We start from the raw sequence: 23,864 nt of genomic DNA, 5'->3' as shown, positions 1-23,864 counted from the left end.
ACCACAGTAACATCATTACTGCACCTTCTTTTCCATACCATCTGGAGTCATTACATGCTATCAGCATTTAAATGCATGGCTCCACATTTATCCTTTGCGAGTAGAAAGTGTTTTTCTCAGTTATAGAACGTTTTTAAAAGCTCACAGTTTAATCTGATAATGAATTAATTTCAAATAAACTATAAAAGTAAATTTGTGAAGGCTCAATGTATTTTTCATTTATTTTACATGAAAATGGAAAGGAAAACTATATTGATCATTTAGGCCAAACTTTCCAAATATTCAAAGATATTCAAAAACTTAATGGGAAAATAAAATGAAATATGTTTATTTTGGTGTGAAAATTAGAAATTTATGCATAGCTTTTCATAATACACATTTCAATGATATTTTTGGGGACCCACTAATAGGGATGGATTTCAAACTTTTTGGATAAAATGAATTTACCTTTTAATTTCATTTTTGTGAACTTTAAAAAATACGTGTTGATTTAAGAGACAGAGTGACACACGGAAAGGGAGAGAGAGATCCCATTTGCTGATTATCTCCCAAAGTGCAATATCCAAGGTTGGGCTGGAGCCTAAGTCTGGAGCCTCAGATGGGATACAGGTCATCCATGTGGTTTGCAGGAACCCAATTACTTTATCCCTCACTACCGCCTTCCACTGTATTCACAAGAAGCTAAAATAAAGAATCAGAACTGGGAATAGAACTCAGTTACACCAGTGGTAAACACAAGCATTTAATCACTAGGCTGAATGACTTCTTGCTCCATGAACTTGATGGCGTATTTTTATATAGGCATATTTATTGACATAATCCACCTCAAGTATTCTGGTCAGAAATATCAAAAAGAAAACTTTCACCTACTTTCACTATACAGAGTAATTTCTATGAAAACACATAATTTAAAAGCTAGCCGAGCATTAGCCTATAATCATTCTGATAGCAGCACTCTCTAGCTATGTGGCCTTTTGATGTTCAGATGTCATACTGGGTTCCTCATCCATCAGACATGGATAATAAGATCTTATTAATCTAAACATATCGTGAGTACAAATATCAATCACAAATGCACATGTGCAAAAAATGCTTTTCTTAATCTGTGACTGGGCTTTAATTAAACTCTCATTCCTGTAGTTATAAAATAAAAGAATGCTCCTTTCATTCTTTCCTGAGCCAGCCCATTCAGTTCTGAATAAGAGGGTGATTGGAAAAATCAGAGACTCTCACACTAAGAGTGTGTTTTGTGCCAGGGATTGGGGTGCATCACATTAGCTTCCAGTTGTTACCCTACCTGCTGACACACACTCAGTAAGACATTCAAGTTTCAAATTGCAGAGTGCACTTTGGGGCCAGGCAGTTGTCTGCCATGTTGTTCCCTTGTGGCTCAGCATATCTCAGGAGCAGCCCCATGTGGTTCTTAGAAGCGAGACAGAACTGCACAGACCTAAACTCCATTTGCCCTAAAGTAGAAAGTCAGTTTTTCTCTTTGTCTCAAGTTAGTTCAGATAATTTTGAAGTTCTTGAACCATGGTGGGCTGAGAAGAACCTCATGACCCTACTACTTTCTTGGATAATAGGGAAAAGTCTTCACTCAGCTCTTTGGAGTTCATTCATAACAGAATTGTATATCCCATGGGTTGCCACCCATCACACTGCTCAGTATGCCACAGCACTGAGTACCTTCTGAGGCATCCACCAGGGACTAAGTACTTTTGCTTTCCCTCTTCTTCTTTTTCCCATTCCCCAAATCAAGTTAATAGTGTATGTGTGTTTTCATATGTTATAGGAATATAGGAGTGTGGGAAATACAGGAACAAAAGAAAATCTTTCTTTGATAAACAACATCTTCCAAATGTAGTGGTTACATCCGAAATTTTAAATTTATAACATAAAAGCTAAGAACGTGATATTTTTGGTCAATTGCCTATGACCAACAAATTCAGAAAACACAACTCCCCAAATGAGGCAGCGAGAAAGAATGTGAAGAAATATTGAAAGGTACAAGTGGGCTATGAAGTTAATGGATGAAAATGTTTACTCATTCATTCTAAAATTAAAATAGAAAGTATGTATAAAGCACAAGAAGCAGTGTCCAAAACATTGAAATTGCTTAATAAATATTGTTACTACAAAATTGCAGTCTTAGCCTCAGAGAGCAAATAATGGAATGCAAAATATAAAAGAACAAAGATAGAGCTTTCTTCATGAAATTATTTCTTTCCAAGTCCAAAATGTAAGAAACATGTATATTTTCCAATTTAAATAAAAGTTATGCTTTACATAATTACAATTAACTGTAGTGAAATGAAACATCAAATTAAATACTGTGAAACAAGAAATAAAATAGACAGGGACTGGCACCGAGGCACAACAGGTGAAGCTGCCACCTGTGATGCCGATATGATGTGAATAGGCAGGCAGCTAGTTAGGCCTAAGTGAGCAAGAAATAGGCAGGCAGCTATTTAGGCCTAAGTGAGCAGGAATCTTTGCAATACTATAATATAATCTTTATCTCCTTAACAGCTGGTTTGATACATCAAACTTCCAAGGATGCACTTGACTCATTTGGGACTAGGTTGTATGCTAAGACCTCAGCCCACTTGTATATCCAATCAATGTACCCTCCCTACCTGATAAAAGAGGTTAGGAATGGGGCAGGGTTCTCTCTCTGTCATGGATCACACAGAGAGGTGCCCATGCCCTTTTCTTTCTTTCATGGTCAACTCTCTGGCCCACTCTCTGGGGTGCATCTCTGTGTGTGGTGGCTCACACTCACGGATGGATGAGCGTTTATTTCCTCACTGTGAAATAAGTCTTGTTTTTACATGTGCAATGATATTCCAATGTGGGAAGTAGTCCAGAAAGCAGGCTTCTCACCAAACCCAGAATCATCACAAAGTGCAATACGGTCTGGCTGAAAAGGCAGCACTTACTCTATACCAACTTCCCACACTGAACCCCTGTCTTCAAAAATTTGTATTATTATGGAAGTTAATGTTCAAAGATGTCTAGTTTGCATATAATTTGTGAAATAGAAAATGCTCTTATTTCTCACCACATTAGGTAATGTCTGAATGTCTGAATCCTTTGCTTGGAAGGAAGTTGTTATCTTCCCCGAATGATGCCCTCAGGTTAATTGTTCCCAAGCCTAACTATTTTGTTATTGTGTTAAGGGAAAATCCAGATCCAGATGATCTTTCTGCTGAAATAAAAGATAAAATAAACCCTCAAGTCTGGGATCAAGAAACACCCAAATGTGTCACACATGCTCTATCTGCCAGAATGCTTTACATGGCAAGACTACATTTCCTTATTGGCACTAGTGGCACATAAATCCAGAAGCTAGATGGGAAACCAAACCCTTGATAGGTAAACTTGACAAACATGGAGCCCAGGTTCTTTGTCAATCTTCCTGTAATAACCCCATTTTGCTTGATTCAAAGCCAAGTGGGAAATATACAGTGCATCAGGACTTCAGGGCTATTAACAAGATGATCAATCCACTTCTCGCTTTTGTATCAGATTTTTATGGTGCATTAACTAAGATACCTAAAGACACTTCATGGTACCCTGTCTGGCATCTAAAAGATGGCTTACTCTATATTCTGTTAAATCAAGAATACCAGTGTTTGTTTTCCTTTGAATACACTGATTAATCCTCAAATATAACTCAGAACTATACTTGGACAATAATTCCTTAGGGATTTAGGGACATTTCCTCATTTGGCAATGCTCTTGCATAGAAACTTAAGAATGTCCAATTAAAACTCAGGTTAAAATTCTACAATATGTGGATTATGGTTCATTTTTAGTCCCTTCAAGGAGGATTCAGATGAAAATATCATCCAGGTCTTAAACTTTTTAGGGAGGTTGAGATAAAAATTCCCCCCTAGCAAAGCTTAGATTTCTTCACAGAAAGTAAACTAACAATATAATCTGACCACAAGAAGGCATGCTCTTTTACTTAAGATAAAGGAAGCTATATTGTTATACTGTGTATAGAGACACCAGAGACAAAGAAAAAACTAAGCATATTCCTTTTCCTTGAAATGACAGTTTTTTTGTAGGATATGGACTCCAGGATTTGGGTTGGGGTTGATAGTTAAACCATCTTTTTTTTTTTTTTTTGGACAGGCAGAGTTAGACAGTGAGAGAGAGAGACAGAAAGAAAGATCTTCCTTCCTTTGGTTCAGCCCCCAAATGGCTGCTATGGCCGGTGTGCTGCACCAATTCGAAGCCGGGAGCCAGGTGCTTCCTCCTGGGCTCCCATGCGGGTGCAGGGCCCAATCACTTGGGCCATCCACCACTGCTTCCTGGGCCACAGCAGAGAGGTGGACTGGAAGAGGAGCAACCGGGACAGAACCAGTGGCACAACTGGGACTAGAACCCCGGGTGCTGATGCTGCAGGCAGAAGATTAGCCAAGTGAGCCGTGGCGCCGGCCGAGTTAAACCATCTTATAAGACCTCGAAGTATCCTGACACATAACACTTAATTAGACATGAGAATCAAACCATCCTAGGTCAAGTATAAAAGGCTCTGAAAGAATATTATAACGAAATTTTTCCAGTGAAGTTTTCAAAAGCCACAGACAGCCAATCTCCTCAGGATAACTAGTTGAGATAAAAACTTGGAAGGAAGGACCCCCTTCTGTCCAATCACAGCCTAACTGGAAGTGACTTTCCCAGAATTTCTTAGCATTCCTACTGCAATTAAACTACAGGGATTTTCTACCTGGGTAGCTCTGTCAAGAATCAGCTCTTTACCTCTCAAGACTTCACAGGCACATTCAGTGGATAAGTCTGCCTACTCTTTCGAGCCAACTGAAGACTTTAAATACCTCTTCAAAAAACAAAAAGAAAAAGATAAGTAAACTCTGCTTTTGTTACTTCAAGGCTGTTGCATTTTATGGCAGGTATGTTTTACTTACCTCTTCCCTTGTTTCTTTCAAGAGGTGTCAGGAAAACTCCCATGTGAGTCCTTTCACTGTAAAGAGAAGGAATCCTCATGAAGTCACTTTAAAAAATGTTGATTGCCTTGGGTACCTTTGATCAGACTACATGCCAGATTTTACAGCAAGTGCCCAAGTATATAGATGCTCTAGTCAAGGTGCTCATGAACAATTGAAAAGCACCTGACGCATACTAACAAAACAAGGTGGGGTAAATGCAATAATGAATGCAATTGGTTACACTGTCTTTAACAATAGTATGCCCACAAAAGAAGACACTGCAAGGCTTTATACACAAGTTAAATGGTTCCATAATTTGGATAAGGAATACCTACCAACTCCCACTACTTGGGAAACAGAATATATTTTTCCTTTCCTTAGAGGGATCATAATCTTAATCTATATTTTTTAATTATGCTCATCTTGATTGACAAATTTGTTTCTTTCAGAGTTCTACAGCTTTTCAGGGAAATGATGCTCATGCATGAACCACTAGACAACACGGGCAGATATTTCTGCACCCAGAATACACAAGGTCTAAGACCTTGAATCATGACAAATAAGTTCCAGAAGACAGACCTTCCTCCTTCAGGTTTCCTTAAAATTAATGGATGGAAATTTCTGGATGAATGATGTTGTAGGAATAAGCAAGCAGTTATTAGGCCTAAGTGACCTGGAATTCTTGCAACACTGCAATATAATATTTACCTCTTTATCTATTGACTTGATACTCTTACCTTCCCAGAATGCCTCTGCATCTTCTGGAATTAATTCATATGGTACAGCCTTATCCTATTTGCATATCTGCTTAAGGTACAAAGCCTTACCCCATAAAAGAATCTGGGAGTGGGGGCGAGGTCTCTCCTCATCACAAATTACATTTGAATGTGTCACTCTCTTTTTCTCTTTTCCATGGGCAATAACCTGGTGTGTGTGTGTGTGTGTGTGTGTGTGTATTTCCGATTAGAATCCTTATTTGTGCATAAGTCAAGGAGCTGGAATAGAAATTAAGATGTGCCCATATCCATGACAGTGTCCCATATCAAAATTCCAGCTGCTACACTTCTAGTTCAGTCCCCTGCTATTGTACCTAGAAAATTAAAAGAAGATGGCTAAAGTCTTTAGACTTCTGTCTATCATATGGGAGACCTTGATTCGTGGGTTTGGCCATTTGGGGCGTTAATCAGCAAATGGTAGATCTCTCTCTCTTCTATCTCTTTCTCTTTGTTATTCTCTGTCACTCTACCTGTCAAATAAATAAATCTTAAATATCATAAAATATAATAGGGAAATAAGGCTTTAAAGGTGAACAAAATATTTGTCAAAGTTAATATAGCTTAAGAAATTGAAATTTAAGGATGGCACTGCGATGCAGTGGGTTGAGCTGTTGCCTGCGACATCAACATCCTATATGGGTGATAGTTTGTGCCCTAGATGCTCCACTTCCAATCCAGCTATTTGCAAATGGCCTGGGAAAAGCATCAGAAGATGATCCAGGTGTTTGAGCCCCTGACACCCACATAGGAGACCTGGAAGAAATTCCTGGCTTTGACCTTGTCCATCGCCGGCCTTTGTGGCTATCTGAGGAGTGAATCAGCTGGTAGAAGATCACTCTCATTTTGTCTCTCTGCCTCTGATTCTTTCTACTTCTTGCTCTGAAGCTCCACCTTTCAAAACCAATAAATAAATCTTTAAAAATAGAAATTCAATAGATTGAATTTATTCATTGAAATGCAACAAGCAGAAATTCAATAGATTGAATTTACTGACTGAAATGCAAGAAGCTGAATCATTAGATAAAGATGAATAAGATAATCCCATAGGCAGGAGCAGGAAATTTTGTTATCAAGAAACTTCCTTATTTAGAAAATTGGAAAATTTGGAAAAAAATTAGCTAATTTGTAAGGCATTGCAATTGTAAAGAATCATAGGATGCTATTTCAATATTAGGATTAGATTGTTCACCTTCTTTCTATTACGCTAATACACAGGATGCACTCTTTATCTAACTTCATTGTGATTATTGCAGATAGAAGATTTTTGCTCATGAAAAATAAAATAGAAGACAGGAAATTTTATTTTTACTTAAAATAGTTAATTTTTTATGTTTTAACCAGTCATGAAACAATTTACTTGCTTTTGTTTTCTAATTTGGTTCATAAAAGATTTCACAAACATAATACAACCAGAACAATAAAAAACTTTGTGTTTGTGTGAATATGAATATTGGAAGGCTTAAGCTATCCAGGCTAAGTCCTAATGTTATTAAAAAGATTTAAGTCTTTTATTTATCCTTCATTATACTTGATAGAACTACATTTAATCAGATTGAAAGAATACAGAAATGTATCTTATTGAATAATATTTAAAAATTTCAACTATTAAGCATTTCATAATAAATAAAAACTAAAATTGATAAGTTGTATAGAATTTGAAGTCAAATGGATCCGTTCAGCAAACATGTTATTTTAAAACTTCACCAATGGTAAATAAATAAAATACAATAAAATATTTAAATATCTCTCATGGCATTTCAAAAGTATTCATAAACTTACAAGGAATGTTCTAGCTAACATGACATTCCTTTCTTGGCAATGTAGGCAAGAGCAATCATTTCACTTGAAGTTGCAACTCTGTTTTGTTACAATTTGACATTAATGAATCACCAAAAAATAAGAAATGGGAGAATATGTTGCCATCTTTAAACAAACACAATAGACAAAATTCTTTATCATGGCGGCCTCCTTTCTCTTTCCTTGTTATCCTTTTCTTCTTCTTGCTATTTTCCTGGATAAATTTTTTGAAGCGGTGTTTAAAATAAGGTTGAGTGGAATATAGAGATTTCCTGAATAGTCTGCTTCCACACCAGCATAGCCTCCGTTACCATATGCCTCATCAGAGAGATAAATTTGTAACTGATGAATCTGTACTGACATATCATCATCACCCACAGCCATAGTTGACAATGAGCTTCACTTTTTGCTGTTCGACATTCGTCTGCTTTTCTTCATAGTCAAAATCTGAACACAGTTGTCCACATATAGTATCATATTTTGACTTTCCATTCATTGCATTTTAATAATAGTTTTTGTTTGTTTAAATATTAGTTTTTATTTATGAAACTAAAGTTTTGATATCAGTTTTTTGAGATCTATTTATTTATTTGAAAAGCAGCATTACAGAGAGAGAGAGAGGGAGAGACAGAAAGAGAAAGAGATCTTCAATCTACTGGTTTACTCCCCAGATGGCCTCAATGACCAGGGAAGGAAAAGTCTGTGGCCAGGAGCCAGGAGTGTTGGGAAAACTAGACCTCCATGTGCAGCAGTATGAAACAAGACCCCTACCTTACACTTCATAAAAAAATCAACAACCAATGGATCAAGAATCTCAATCTATGACTTGGTGCCATCAAATTACTAGAGGAAAAGATCAGGGAAACTCTGAAAGACATTGAAACAAAGACTCCTTGGAAAGGACCCCAAAGCAACAGGAGATAAAAAAAATATATATATACGTTAGGGCGGCGCCGTGGCTTACTAGGCTAATCCTCCGCCTTGCGGCGCCGGCACACCAGGTTCTAGTCCTGGTTGGAGCGCCAGATTCTGTCCTGGTTACCCCTCTTCCAGGCCAGCTCTCTGCTGTGGCCAGGGAGTGCAGTGGAGGATGGCCCAAGTGTTTGGGCCCTGCACCCCATGGGAGACCAGGAGAAGCACCTGGCTCCTGCCATCGGATCAGCGCGGTGCGCCAGCCTCAGCAAGCCGGCCACGGCAGCCATTGGAGGGTGAACCAATGGCAAAAGTAAGACCCTTCTCTCTGTCTCTCTCTCTCACTGTCCACTCTGCCTGTCAAAACAAAACAAAACAAAGCAGAATACATTAAGCTAAGAAGCATCTGCACTGCAAAGGAAACAATCAACAAAGTGAGAAGGCAACTGACTGAATGACAGAAAATACCTGCAAACTGTGCAACTGATAAAGGATTAATATCCAGTATCTATAAAGAGCTCAAGAAACTCAGCAACAAGAAAGCAAACAATCTATTTTAGTAATGGGCAAGGGGCTGGCATTGTGGCAGAGTGAAAATCTACCACCTGTGGCACCTATATTCCATAACGGAGCTATTAAATGATCATGGTGAGGTCACTATATGTTAGCATATGAAAGTCAATTGCTTTCTATATGTTATCAGTAAACATTTGAAATTCAAAATTCAAAACACATACCCTTTTATTAACTCCATAAAGAAGCAAAATACTTAATTATAAACTAACCAAAAATGAGTAAAGGCTGTGTGAGGAAAGGAATGAATCTAAGATAAAAAAAAAATCACACACCTAAACTAATGGAGAGATAGTCCATATTCAAAGGTTTTTCCCTGCTGAGGACCCAACATTCTACTTGCTAAGTCACCTGCAGAAGTCAGTCAGTTCTTCATGAAATAGGAGAGTATTTCAAAAAGGTTTGTAAATAATGAATTTAAAGAAAGTTTATGTTGTGGTAAAATTTTTGAAATCCATGCACATAAGAAGTCTACAAAATGCTTTTGAAAAGGGTAGATATTGCGGCTCAGCTTGTTAAGCAACTCCACTTCCTGTCCAGCTTCCTGTTAATATATGTGGGAAGGCACCAGGTGTTGGTCTAAATACTTAGGTCTCTGCTACATAAGCGGGAGACCTGGGTGGAGTGCAGGCTTCAGGTTTAGTTTTGGCCCACCCAAAAACATTATGACCATTTGGAGTGAATCAGCAAATGGAAAATTTCTCTCTCTCTATCCCTCCCTCCCTCTCTCCCCCCCTTCTCTCTCTCCCTCTCTCTCCTCTCTCTGTTTCTCTTTCTCTGCTTTTCAAACAAACAAAAAAGCTCATGACTATTCATACTATTTAAAAAGCATGAGTGAATTTAAAAACTTTTTGAACTAAAAAATTATTTTAATACCTTTTTCCCACAGACTTCTTTGGGTACCCTCATAGTAGCCAGCAAGTTAATGCACCAAAGTCTGCTTGTTTGCATTTTTCTTTACCTTCTTGTTTGTCACACTGTTGTCCTTATTTCTCACTTCCTACATAAATCATTGGCATTATTATTTATGTCCAGCTCCGTTTCCTAGAGGATCTATGGGTTTCCATGCTGTCTTTTTGTAGGTCGTTGTATGTTAATTATGTTTTGTGCAGGCACATAAATATGATGTGAACTTTTATTGATTGATTGACTAAATACACATTTAAATGTCAGAGAAATAGGCAGATTTAAAACAAAATAGCATGTAATATTCCTGGAGGGATTTCTGTGTGCCAGCTACTAACAAGCATGTTAACATATTGCTTTTGTTGATCTTCATAACATTGTGATGGTGTTTTTTAAAGCTCCATTTTATGGATGAGAGTTTGGTAGCTTAGAGAGGTTAACATGACCTATACAAGATTATTCAACACATGATTGATAGAGTTGGGAATTGTGCACAAGAAATTTCCTGTTCTTCTGCTATTTGGTGCTGTTTTAGAGTCTTATCTTTATTCCTTATGACTCTAGGCTGGGAAAACATGGCTGAAAATTTTTCATAGATAGTGACACAAAATACTCCCATGGCTTAGAAAAGTCATTTCCCTCGTTTCTGCTGTTCTGTACTAGTTAATATGACATATTAAAAGAAGAATCTTTGGAGAAAAGGAGAAATTGAGTGTCATTTACTTACTGTGTGACCTTGGGCAAGTAACTGAAGCACTCATGGCCACAGTTTTCTTAAATCTAACTAGAAAATAATAAAAAAACTGCCTCAGGAACTTGTTGCCAATATTTCAATATGCATTATAAATCTTTAATAAATGTTTCTACCCTGCTCTTTTATAATAAATTCTTAGCTTTTCTGAAATAAATTAAAATATAATTATGATTTATTAAAAAAAAAAAAGATGTATTCATTATTTGAAATGCAGAGTTAGAGACATAGGCAGAGAGATCTTCAATATGCTGGTTCATTTCCCAAATGACCCCAAGGACCAAAGTTGGGTCGATCTGAAGCCAGGAGCCAGGAGTTTCTTCTGGGTCTCCCACACAGGTACAGGGGCCCGAGTACTTGGGTCAACTTCTGCTGCATTCCCAGATGCGTTGGCAGGGAGATGGATTGGAAGTGCAGCAGCCTGGACTCGAAGGGACACCCATACCCAATGTTGGCACCACAGTCAGTGGCTTTAACTGCTATGCCACCTTACCAGCCCCAATTGTGCGTCTTGTGAGATAGTGTTACTGCAAGTTAGAGTGTAACTTAAAACAGTGAATATTTAAAATGCTACCTATAAATGGCTTTGGAACATACCACATTATGCTTTTGCCCCAAAATGTGCCTTTCTAATAAAGTTTCAATTTATTTAAATGTTTGCAATCTCTAAATTCATGCATTCATTAAAATAAAACTGAGAAATTTAAAAATTACAGTGCTAGGAATCAACACAAGTTGAGTAAGCCAGTCCCTCCTTTGTGAATCTCAGATGAATGTGCTCAGGAGCTCTGGGTGAAGTGGAGAGTGCCAGAGGAGATACAAATGGGAAGAGCTGTGGGAGCGCAACATGAATTTGAAATTAATTGGAAAATCTATTCAGGAGGGTCTTCTTCCCTTCCTGTACATTTGTTTTTTTTCCATCTTTCAGTGCTGGCTTCCAATCTAACTATTCTGCTTAAGACAATATTCAGTGTTTTGTACTACTATCAGCCTCTGTTATATGCATTATTTCTTCCATTTCTCTGTCTTATTTTCAGCATATTTAAGTGTATGCTCTTACTTTGTTAGTTTTAAGCCTTGATGTCTATAGAAAAAAATTATAATTTAACTTAATTATGATTGCAAAACATGTATCACATAATTTATATTTTGCGCGTATGCTATCTGCCTAGATGCTCAAAATAATTGATTAATAAATAAATAAATGTTTAATTCTCTAGTGGTATTACTTTTATGTATGCATTTCCTTCAGTTTTCCTATACTTAGGTCATACTGACAACACTAATATTTTTGTTCTGTGTAGAACACAAGAGGGTTCTTTTCTTTTAAAGAGATTACTTATTTTTTTTATTTTTTATTTATTTGAGAGAGAGGGAGAGACAGAGAGAAATGTCTTCCATCATCTAGTTCACTCCCCAAATGGTAGCAATGGCAAAAGCTGGACTGATCCAAAGATAGGAGCTTCTTCTGGGTCCCCCACATGGGTGCAGGAGCCCAAGCACGTGGGTTCTTTCACTGCTTTCCGAGGCCACAGTAGAGATCTGGACTTGAACAGGAACATGCTGAACATGAACCAGTGCCCAAATGGGATGCCGGAGCTGCAAGCAGAAGTTTAGATCCCTGCACCACAGCACCGGTCCAAGAGGGTTCTCTTCAATGAAACTTGGATACAAAGTACCCAAAATGCTTTCTTAATTTTGTAAGTAAACAGTTGTGGGAGACTTTGCAACACAGGAACTGGGATAAAATTTGACTTTTAACCAGAGTATGTGCATAATTCTTCATGAAACTTAGGATTAGTGCAGTTCCATCTAATAAGGATAATTTTCATGGTATTATAACATATTGAAGCCCATTTTCTGGTCGGCCTTGTCAAATTTTTCTTTTATTAATAACAAAATTTATTTATTTATTTGAGAGAGCGAGAAAGAGAGTGAGAGAGACCAGCCCCTTTAGTTAACTTTAAATAAACTCATCCATCTAGAAGGTACATATTTTCAAAGTTGGCCATAAGCAGATAATCATTTGGGGGAGATGGAAAACTGCAGATTTTAATATTTAGTTCATAGAGTTTATTTTTAGAACATTTGGAAGTTAACACAAAGCACAGAATCCTCATGTCCTCCTTCCTTTTGCCCCCCAATTTTCCCTACTAGCATCTTGCACTGATGCAGTACTTTGGTTATAACCGAGGAACAAATGCTGGTACATCATTATTGACTAAATTCCATGATTTACATTACAATTATACAGATTTTCATGTAGTCTATGCATAATGCCATGTGTTCAACGTAATATTGTCACCCAGAAAAAATGTTCTTATACTGCCTTAAAAGTCTCCCGTATGCAGGATCAGCTATTCAATCTAATGCTCAAGGTGCCTGCATCCCACATCAGAACACCAGCACTTTGGTCAGCTCTGGATCCTGACTCCATATTCCTGCCGGTGCAGATCCTGGGAGGCAGCACTGATGGCTCAAATGCTTGGGTCCCTACTATCCACATGGGAGACCTGAAACGTGTTCTTTTCTGAATCACATTTTCTATGTTGGATCTAAAACTCACTGCCAAATACAAGGTCACTTTTCTTTGTTTCTATATCATTTGAAAGTTCGGTAGCATCACATTTTGTACAAAGATCTATTATTTTAAGTTTATTTTTATGGAAGATGTAAGATTATGTCAATATTATTTTTAACATGTATGTGTCTAATTGTTCTAACATCATTTCTTAAAAATCTTTCCAGTTGATTCTTTTTTCCTGTGTCAATTATCATAATCGAATGTTCTTGGGTCTATTTCTAGCTTTCTAATGGTTTCCATTGATCCATTTTTCTATTTATTTACTATTATTACATGGTATTAACTACTATAGCTTACTAGTAATTATGTTGAATCATGTCAGTTTTCCAAAGTATTTCTTCCTCAATATTGAGATGGCTAGTGTGGATATTTTTCCTTTTCATAGAAAACTTAGCATTCATTTGTTGATTTCACAAAGTAGATTTCTTTGATTTTTGGTATTGTAGTGAATATTCATACGAGTTTTAGAAAAGCAAGGCCAATATCATAGTTTCTTCTCTTTGAATATGGAATATCTCGCCATTAGTTTAGGTGTGTGATTTTTTTTTATCCTAAATTCATTCCTTTCCTCACACAGCCTTTACACATTTTTGGTTAGTTTATAATTAAGTATTTTGCTTCTTTATGGAGTTAATATAAGGTTTATATGTTTTTAATTGTGAATTTCAAATGTTTACTGATAACATATAGAAAACAATTGACTTTCATATGTTAACTTATATATTGAAACCTCACCATGATCTTTACTAGCTACAGGAGTCATTTTATTATTTTTTGCTAATTATTTGTGATTGTCTGCTTCTTGAATAATGTTTCCTGTTTTTTTAAGATATTTATATTTCTTCAAATTTTTCATTATTTTTATTTATTTTCTTTATTTTATTGCATTGGCAAGAACTTCCTGGACAATGATGAACAGAAGCAGATTCAGGGGACATCCTTGCCTCTCTATTCCTATATTTATTTTCATTCTTCTTTTAACAACTTATTTTAAAGGTAGAGTGAGAGAGAGAGAGGGAGAGAGGGAGGGGGAGAGAGAGAGAGGGAGAGAGAGGGAGGGAGGGAGGGAGGGAGGGACAGAAAGAGGGAGGGAGGGAGGGAGAGAGAGAGAGAGAGAGAGCATCAGTCTTCCACCCTCTGGTTCACTCCCTAAATTCCTGTAACTGTCATGTCTGGACCAGGCCTAAGCCAGGAGCCTGGAATTCCATCCAAGGTTCCCATCTGAGTGGAGGTGGCTAAGTAGGGACATCTTCTGCTCCTTTCCCAGGTGCATTAGCACAAAGCAGGATTAGAAGTGGCACAGCCATGTCTCACACTGGTGCTTTGGCATGCAATGCCTGTGTCCCAAGCTGCAGTTTAGACCATTGTGCTACAATGCTGATCTCCTTGACTTCCTTTGTAAATTTGTTGAGCTATCACATTGAAAGGAAAATATGTTTATATTTCCACATAATTAAGGAAAACTTTGGTTTATTCTAGCATTTTTCCACATAATAAAGTAACTTATTCTCAACAGAATTATCTTTATAATATTCTTTCCAAAAGTTTTCAAAATATATGGCAAAGCAGATTCATGAAGGTGGCTATTAGCCAATATTCTCTACTTATGTGAAGCTCTTCAGTTATAAACACAGTCTGGGCACATATACTAATGGACATTCTTTTTGATCCTTCAAATAGCTCATGGTGCTTGACTTAATCCATACATTTCTTTGGCGTTAAGCATTTTTATTTTAATGTAGATAGCTAGAGTTACAAAAAGTACTGTGGGATATAGAAAACCAATTCTTAGATAAGAAGTGTTCCTCCATTTCAATGTACTATACACTTGTGACTTTGTGAGTCACTGTGAAAAACCAACATAAAAATGAATTTTCCCTTTTGCTTCAGACATGTTTATATAAAATATTCTCTCAACACAGAATAAGAATAACTTTGTAGGCTTGCTAATATACACTCAAAACATAATAAAATGTAAAGAAAAAAGCTTAGACTTTAATCATAGCAGTAAAATGAAAATATATAAGAATACACATTGAATTACTATTTTCCAATGAATTTTGTCAGATTATTTGATGAACCTTGTCAGCCACATGGGACTGCTATTTAAAAGCTGACAAAACTGTTTTGAATAGTCTGATAGGATTTTGGATATTTCAACCATGAAAGATTAAATAAAGTATTATCTGAGTTCCTATTGAAGATAATTAGTATTTTTACTTAACACTAAAAGTAACAAAGAAAGTGAAGTTTCCAGTTATTTTCTGTCATGTTCCCACCTGGAAATCAAAGTTCATTCAGCTGGTGATATGACTCTGCTATATACCCATCAAGTATAAAACAATACAGTGAAGGAGTTCTAGTGAGATTTTAAAAGCTAATATCCTGAATTGTTCTTTCTATATTATCGTCAATTGATATAATTTTGCCACAAAGATACAAAAGACTACAAGCTGAAAAAATTCCTTTTTCCCACTTCATTCCTCAGAACAGATGATTTACAACTATTGCTTGTCTTTCTCCTGACAGAAGAATTTGCAGAATTAGTTATTAATAATCTGTGTTGTTCATATTATCTTCTTTGCAATGCATAAATTTTATATACATATATTTGTATATGTTATATGTACATAAATGTATACATATATGTATACAACTTTTACATATATGCATACTTCAAGTTTGTTACTACTTGAAAGGCAACTGCTCATTTCTCTTTTACTTTTCCCACTAATCACATGCTATTCAGATGGTCATTTTTCAGAATAACATTAAGGCAGTTGCACACATTGTTTCAAGTTGTGTACTGCTCAAAGGTGCACATGAGAGCTGAAATTCCACTAATGCTCCTCACCAAGTTGTGAGACCGGGAATGGGGCTATGTGCAACTGGAGAAACACGTAATTTAGTTTGTTTTATTTATCTGAAAGACAGAGACACAGATATAGTGAAATCAATATAGAGATAGGGAGATTTTCTATCCGCTGCTTCACTCCCCAAATGTACACAACAGCTATCATTGGGATGGACAAAAGCTGAGAGCCCCAAACTCCATTTGGGTCTTCCCTGTGGTTGGAAGGGACTCAAGTCATTGAACCACCAGGTAGTGCTTCCAGAGGGTCCTCTAGCAATAAGCTATAATTAGAAACAGAGCTAGGATTCAAACTCAAAACTCTAATATGGGATGTAGGTATCCCAAGCAGAAACTTAATCACTGCACTAAATTCCCATCCCCATGAATTTTTATTTTTGCATTTTATTTGAGATTCCATATAGACTAAAAATATTCCTTTTTAAAAAATGTATTTATTCACTTGAAAGGTGGAGTTACAGAGAGAGAGAGAGAGAGAGAGAGAGACAAAGTTTTCTATCCACTGGTTTACTCCCGAATTGGCTGTGACTGCTGGAGCTGGGCCAGTCTGAAGGCAGGGACCAGGAGCATCCAGGTCTCCCACATAGGTGCAGGGGCCCAAGGACTTGGGCCATCTTCCATTGCTCTCCCAGGTGCATTAGCAGGGAGCTAAATCAGAAGTGGAGCAGCCAGGTCTTGAACTGGTGCCCTTATGGGATGCCTGTGCTGCAGGCAGCGTTTAACCTGCTGAGCCATAATGCCATCCCCAAGAATATTCTTGAATAATACCATATGTGATTTTAAAATCAAGAATATATCAATAAGTCAAATACTATTCTTTGTTTTATTACTTTTTTATGTTAGAATTTTAAAAATGCTATTTGAAATGTTTTCTATCTTTATTGTGATGTCTGATTATGTTTCAATCTTCCATCCATGTGTTTGCAGAAAATATGGAAACTGTGGTGAGCATATAGATAGCATTCTACAATTTTTATTTTTATTAATTTTAATTTGTAATTAATTTTAATAGATTCAATATGATTTGTAGATACAATTCTAAGAACATAATGATATTCCCTTCCTCCCTTTCTCCCTCCCTGCCCCTCCCTCCCTCCCACATTCCTTCCTTCTTTCCTCTCTCTCTCTCTGTTCTTTTAGTTTTGAGTAACATATTTCTAATTTACATTACAGTAAAAGGCCTAATAGTTCACAGGATAAGTTTAACAAGGCTCACCTAGAACTAAAGCCAAAGCAACAAGCCAAGTGATACTTTACATTCCAGCTAAACCATAAATTCTTTTCCAACAAAGCTTATTCCCTATAGAAGAGAAGAATACGCCAGATGGGCAGATGTCAACACAGGGACACAGGACACATGGAGAAGCAGGGTAGCATGATGGTAAAAGAACACAGTGATCCTCCAGAGTCAGATTCTGAACTAAAGGAGATCTTTGAAATGACACAGAAAATTCAAAACAATGATCATTAGGAAACTCAACGAAAACAAGAGAATACAAATAGATTAAATAAATGAAGAAAGCAGGACTGGCGCTATAGCGTAGAAGGTAAAGCATTGCCTACAGTGCAGACATCACATAAGGCCTCTGGTTAGAGTCCCAGCTGCTCCACTTCTGATCCAGTTCCCTCCCAATGTGCTTGGGGAAGCAGCAGAGGATGGCCCAAGTGCGTGTGCTCCTGCACCCACATGAGAGACTCTTAAGACGCTCCGGTCTCTTGCCTTCGGTCTGACCCAGCTCCAGCCATTGCGGCTCTTTGGAAAGTGAACCAGCAAATGGAAGATCTCTGTCTCTCTGTCTCTTCCTCTCTCTGTGTGTAACTCTCTTTCAAGTAACAAATAAATAAATCTTTAAAATAAAGAAGTGCAGAAATCAATGAGTGACATAAGTGAAAATATTACCAAGATGATAGAACTCATTAAGGAGAACAAAATAGAAATTTCAGAGATGAAATCTCCATCAGTGGAATAATAATTACAATTGTGAGCTTTAACAGCAGAATAGACCATGTGGAAGAAAGAATTTATGACCTCCAGGTCAAGACTTTTGATATAACCCAATCAAGCAAAAAGAAATTGAAAATAATTTAAAAGTATCCTACCACTTTTAAAAGTCAACAAGCTGTGTACCTATTGGGATTAAGCCAAGTGTGTGCCTATGGATCTGCGCACTTCCATTTAAACCAAGATCTCTGAGGTTTTCCTATGGTTTGGCTACTACAGGTATAATTCATAGCTGATTAGAGATTTTGTGGGATCCTCTCTAGTGCTAATGGTAGTATTAATTCTGATAGTATTCTGAGTGACATCTTGATTAAAGGATTAGAAAATACCCAAAAGAATATGGAGAAAATGATGTGAAATTTTCTAGAGATAGCATTATTTTTATTAAGTGTACTCCATTTGCAAAGACATTCCTATTTTTCTAAACTTTTCTATTAATGAATTAAATAATTAAATTGAAAGATATTTTGTATTTTTATTATGTGCAAACTGATATTAGTAAAATCAAATGAAACTAATTAGCATAGATGATATTTTGCATACTTAGTATTAGAAATTGAAATATTTAAAATTTACTTTCAGAGCAGTTTTCAACTACATAAATTATTAACAGTCATCTTGCTGTATAATTTATCTCCAGTAAGTTTTATTCTAAATAAAAGATTGTATCCTTTCCCCAACAGATACCCATTCTCTCCTGTATGTATACTTTGAATGCATTTTATTTTTTTATTTATTCTTAAGATTTATTTATTTATTTGAAAGTCAGAATTAACACAGAGAGAAGGAGAGGCAGAGAGAGAGAGAGAGAGAAAGAGAGAGAGGTCTTCCATTCACTGGTTCACTCCCAGCTAGCTGCAATGGCTGGAGCTGTGCCTATCCAAAGCCAGGAGCCAGGAGCTTCTTCCGGGTCTCCCACCTGGGTGCAGGGGCCCAAGCACTTTTTTTGGGCCATCTTCCACTGCTTTCCCAGGCCATAACAGAGAGCAGCTGGGACTCAAACAGGTGCCCATATGGGATGGTGGCACTGCACACAGTGGCTTTTCCCACTAAGCCATAGCGCTTGCCCCACTAAACATTTTTATTAAAATCCACACTCATCATTTAATTAGAATGTTTTCTTGATATTGAAATGTTTTAGCTCCTGATATATTTCACATAGTAATCCCTTGTCAGATTTCATGCATTAAAAATATTTTCTTCCGAACTGTGGTATCTTTCTTCAATCTCTTGATCAATATCTTTGTTCTAAAGAATATTTTTAGCATAATGCAACCCTATTGGTTTATTGTTGAGTTGCTGTCTGTGCTATTGGGATCATACACAGAAAATTATTGCTAAGAACAATGGGAAGAATTTTTTTCTTTCAAGAACGTGCTTATGTTTTAATATATTAAATTTACACCTCAAGTCTTACATTTACATTTTTAATTGATTATGAGATATTAGTATGTGATATAAGATAAGGATGCAGTTTCATTTTTCTACATGTAAATAATGAATTTTCCAAACATCATTTATAGAAGAGACTGTCCTTGTCCTATTTTGTGTTCTTTGTACCTTTGTTGAAGATCATTGAATATGCATGTAGGAAATTGTTTCTGAACCTTCTGTTACATCTATCTATCTATCTATCTATCTAAATCTATAGTGTTTTCATTTGACCTTATAAACTGCTCTCAAGTGTTAAGGTCTGTATACTTCTCTTTTCCCTTGAATTAAGCTAACCCTTTCCCCAGTCGATAATCCACTTTCCCTAAACGTAGCTTTTTGTAATAAAGCATCTATATTTTTATGTTTGAAGATAGCTGTTAAGCCTCCCTTCATATTCTTTCTGTTTTGCTACTCTCTGGGCCAGCTTACAAGAAGTCCAAATAATCTCTCCTTTGATACCAGTGGGAGTTTCAAATCCACAAGCAGCCTTGTAGTCACAGGAAACTTTACCATGCCACTATGTGTACCTGACCATAAAAACCTCAAAAACTTATATTTTGCTTATCTTTCAAACCAATTTTTTAGCAGCTTGGGAGGCTTTATCTGCATTATCCGAGAGGTCTCATTATGTGTGTGTCACTTCCACAGTCTTTACTTCTAAATCAAACAATATCTCCTTTATCTAGACAGCTGAAACACATTTTCTTCTGAAAAGCATTTTATGAACAACCTATGAAGTATCACTCAATACTGTACTACACACTCCCAAAATGTATTCTCTGCAAAATACAATATTTTCCCCAAAATTTTCTTAGTTGATTTTAGTCTGTGAAAAATCTGAAGGGAGAAGCCAGCATTGTGCTGTAGTATGCAAAGGTTCTGGCTATGAGGCCAGCATCCCTTACGGACACTGGTTTGTGTCCTCACTGCTCTATTTCCTATCCAGCTCCCTGCTAATGGCCTGAGGTAAGAAAGGAAAGAGCGTCAAAATTCATGGGCCCCTGTACCTATATGGGAGACCCAGATGAATTCCTTGACTTGTGCTGTCTGAACCCTGGCACAGACATTGGGAGGGTGAATCAGCAGATGGAAAATCTCTCTCTCTCTCTCTCTTTCTCTCTCTCTTTCTCTCTCTCTCTTCTTCCCCTTTCCATGTTCTCTATAACTCTTTCAATTGAATAAATAAATTCTATTCACATAATCTAGTGTTAAACCATTATTTGCCAATTAAATACAATGTAATTAATTAAACTGTACCTCAGGGAAATTTTGGATGTAATACTTTAGTGTTACAAAAGAAAGTATTATCCAATATCCTGCAAATATAAAAATAAATCTACATAAGGCTAAGGTTATGGACATATTTATCACCATTTGAAGTAGGAGTCAAATGATATTATTAACTCATTGAAAAAGGTATTATTCTGTGCAATATTTCCTTTTTCATGGAATGAGTCTCTTTCTGGCTTTCTCTTTTCCTCCTTCTATAAAATCAGGAACTCATTCTTATAGCTTTCAATTCTATTCATTAATGTCCTTCTAACTGGAGCCTCCTGATATATTCCTGAAGTTAGACTTAGACTATTTTTCTTTTTGTTTAATGAAGTGGCTACCTAATATGTTTCTTAATACAAGTGAAACCCTCTGATTCATCATTCATAATTTTGCTAATCTTCTTAATGTAAATCCAATGATGTCTTCCATCTAAGTAAAATCTTGCAATGGTTCACCCTATGTTTCTGTCTCATTTGCTCCATCCTTCATGTTTTTTCTAAAGATTTATGCATCTTTTTGAAAGGAAGAATTACACACAGAAAGATTTGAGAGAGAGAGATATCTTCCATCCCCTGGTTCACTATCAAAATGATCCCAACAATAGGAACTGGGCCACTCTGAAGGCTGGGACTCCATCTGTAGCTCCACTTGGGTAGCATGGACACAAGTGCTAAGGCCATCTTCTACTGATTTCCCAGGTACATTCACGGTGAACTGCATTGGAAGTGGATCAGCCAGGACTCAAGTCAGCAATCATATTAGACTCCTGCATTGCAGGCCATGGCTTAATTCTCTCTACCACAATACTGCCCCCATTTTTCATAATATTTCACCCCTACACTGCTACTAAACAGAACTATTAAATAGTTCTAATAATAAAGCTCAATTTTTATTTCTCTTCAATAACATCAAATGATCATTGCAAATATATTTAAAGTTTTATTTCATCCTTAAATAATTACTTTGCACCTTGGTTATTTAGGTTCTTCCCACACTCATAATTATGTCAAACCTCTCATCTATATTATAATTACATATTATCTTATTATTTTTAAAAAATATTTAAGTTTTACAAGTTTCTTGTATTTCGTATATACAGATTTTTTTATGAACATAGTGATACTTCCCACTCTACCCTCCCTCCCACCCACACTCCAACACTTCTTCCGTCTCCCAATCCCTCTCTTAACTTTTACAAAGATCTACTTTCACTTTACTAAATGATAATAAAGTTAACCTGACACTACATAAAAGAGTTCAACAAATAATATGAAGGGGAAAAAAAAAACTCTTTTCTCATCAGAAGAGAGAAGCACTTAAACACTCACTAAATCTCAAAATGTCCATTTCACTCTAAGACATTGCATTTTAGGTATTCTCTTGATTGCCTCAGATTGGGGAAACATATGGTATCTGTCTTTTTGGGACTGGCTTACTTCATTAAGTATAGTCATTTCCTGTTGTGTCCATTTTTGTTGCAAAAGACAGGATTTCATTTTCCTTTACAGCTGAGTATACCCCCATAGTGTATATATGCCATAATTTATTAATCCACTCAACAGATGATGGACGTCTGGGTTGATTCCTTACTTTAACTATTGTGAATTGCTTCAATGAACATGAGATTACAGATAACTCTTTCATATACTGATTTCTTATGGTTTGGGTAAATTCTCAGGTGTGGGATGGCTGGATCATATTATAGGTTTATATTCAGATTTCTGAGGTATCTCTACACTATATTCCACAGTGACTTTACCAGTTGACATTCCCACCAATCGTGGATTAAGGTATCTTTCCCCCCATATCCTCGCCAGCATTTGTTGTTTGTTGATTTCTGTATGAGACCATTTTAACTGCAGTGAGGTGAACTCTCATTTTAGTTTTAATTTGCATTTCTCTGATGGCTAATGTTCCTGAGCACTTTTTTCTGTGTCTGCTGGTCATTTTAATTTCTTTTCTTAAAAAAAAGCCTATTCAGAGCCTTTGCCCAATTCGTAACTCGATTGTTTGCTTTACGGTTGAATTTCTTTAGCTGTTTGCAGATTCTGGATGTTAACCCTTTATCAATTATGTAGTTTGCAAATATTTTCTCCTATTCTGTCAGTTGTCTCTTCACTTTACTGAGTATTTTCTTTTGCAGTGCAGAAGCTTGCCAGCTTGTTGTAATCCTATTTCTCAATTTTGGCTGTGATTGCCTGTGCTTCTGGGATCTTATGCTTCTAGGGTCATTTCTAAGAAGTCTCTGTCTATGTCAATGATTTTCAGAGTTTCCCCAATGTTCTCTATTAATATGATATATGTGTTTGACTAATTTTGAGTCAATTTTTGTGTAAGATGTAAAGTAGGTGTCTAGTATCATAACTCTGCATGCAGAGATTCAATTTTCCTAGCACCATTTGTTGAAGAGAGTCCTTCCTCCAAGTATTAAGGTGACATACTGGTCTAGCCTGCAGCAGTTCATAGAGTTAGAAATGTGACTTTGAGCTTCCTAAAATGTGTAGCTCCAGTCGCCAGAGAGTAGGATGTCAGTTATACTAGGAACTTTAATCGCTAGAGCCTCACTGTTGGTGCTCAGAGACACAAAGGGAGCTGTCCTATAGTCCCATTGATTGAATCTGAGTAATGTTATGGTTTGTTGCACTAGAACTGTGTCTTTAGGTCTATGATCTTCCCCAGTTTCTGCCTGAAGAGTGCAATTGATGTGTAGCTTATACCACCCAAAGCCCTAATCTTTAGACTGAGGAATGTGCACTGAACCCTACTCCAGTTCAGTAAAGTGAATACAAGGTGCATAGGAGATTTTGCACCAGCAACTATGGGTCCAGAATGATGGATCATAGGCAGATTATTCCCTATATTCCAACAGTTAGATTCCAGTGACTTCGAAGAAATTAGTATTGATACAGTCCTGGTGTTGCAATATACAGAAGGGTCATTACCCAGGTCTCCTTGGATGAGAGACAATTGTTGTGGGTGTTGGTAACCACCTGTCTGAAACAGAACAATGCAGACAGAGTACTCCAG

Source organism: Oryctolagus cuniculus, chromosome 4, assembly GCF_051225735.1.
Source record: "Oryctolagus cuniculus isolate XC-2025 breed Fujian yellow rabbit chromosome 4, ASM5122573v1, whole genome shotgun sequence".
NCBI lineage: Eukaryota > Metazoa > Chordata > Mammalia > Lagomorpha > Leporidae > Oryctolagus > Oryctolagus cuniculus.
Note: the sequence above shows the minus strand (reverse complement) of the source record.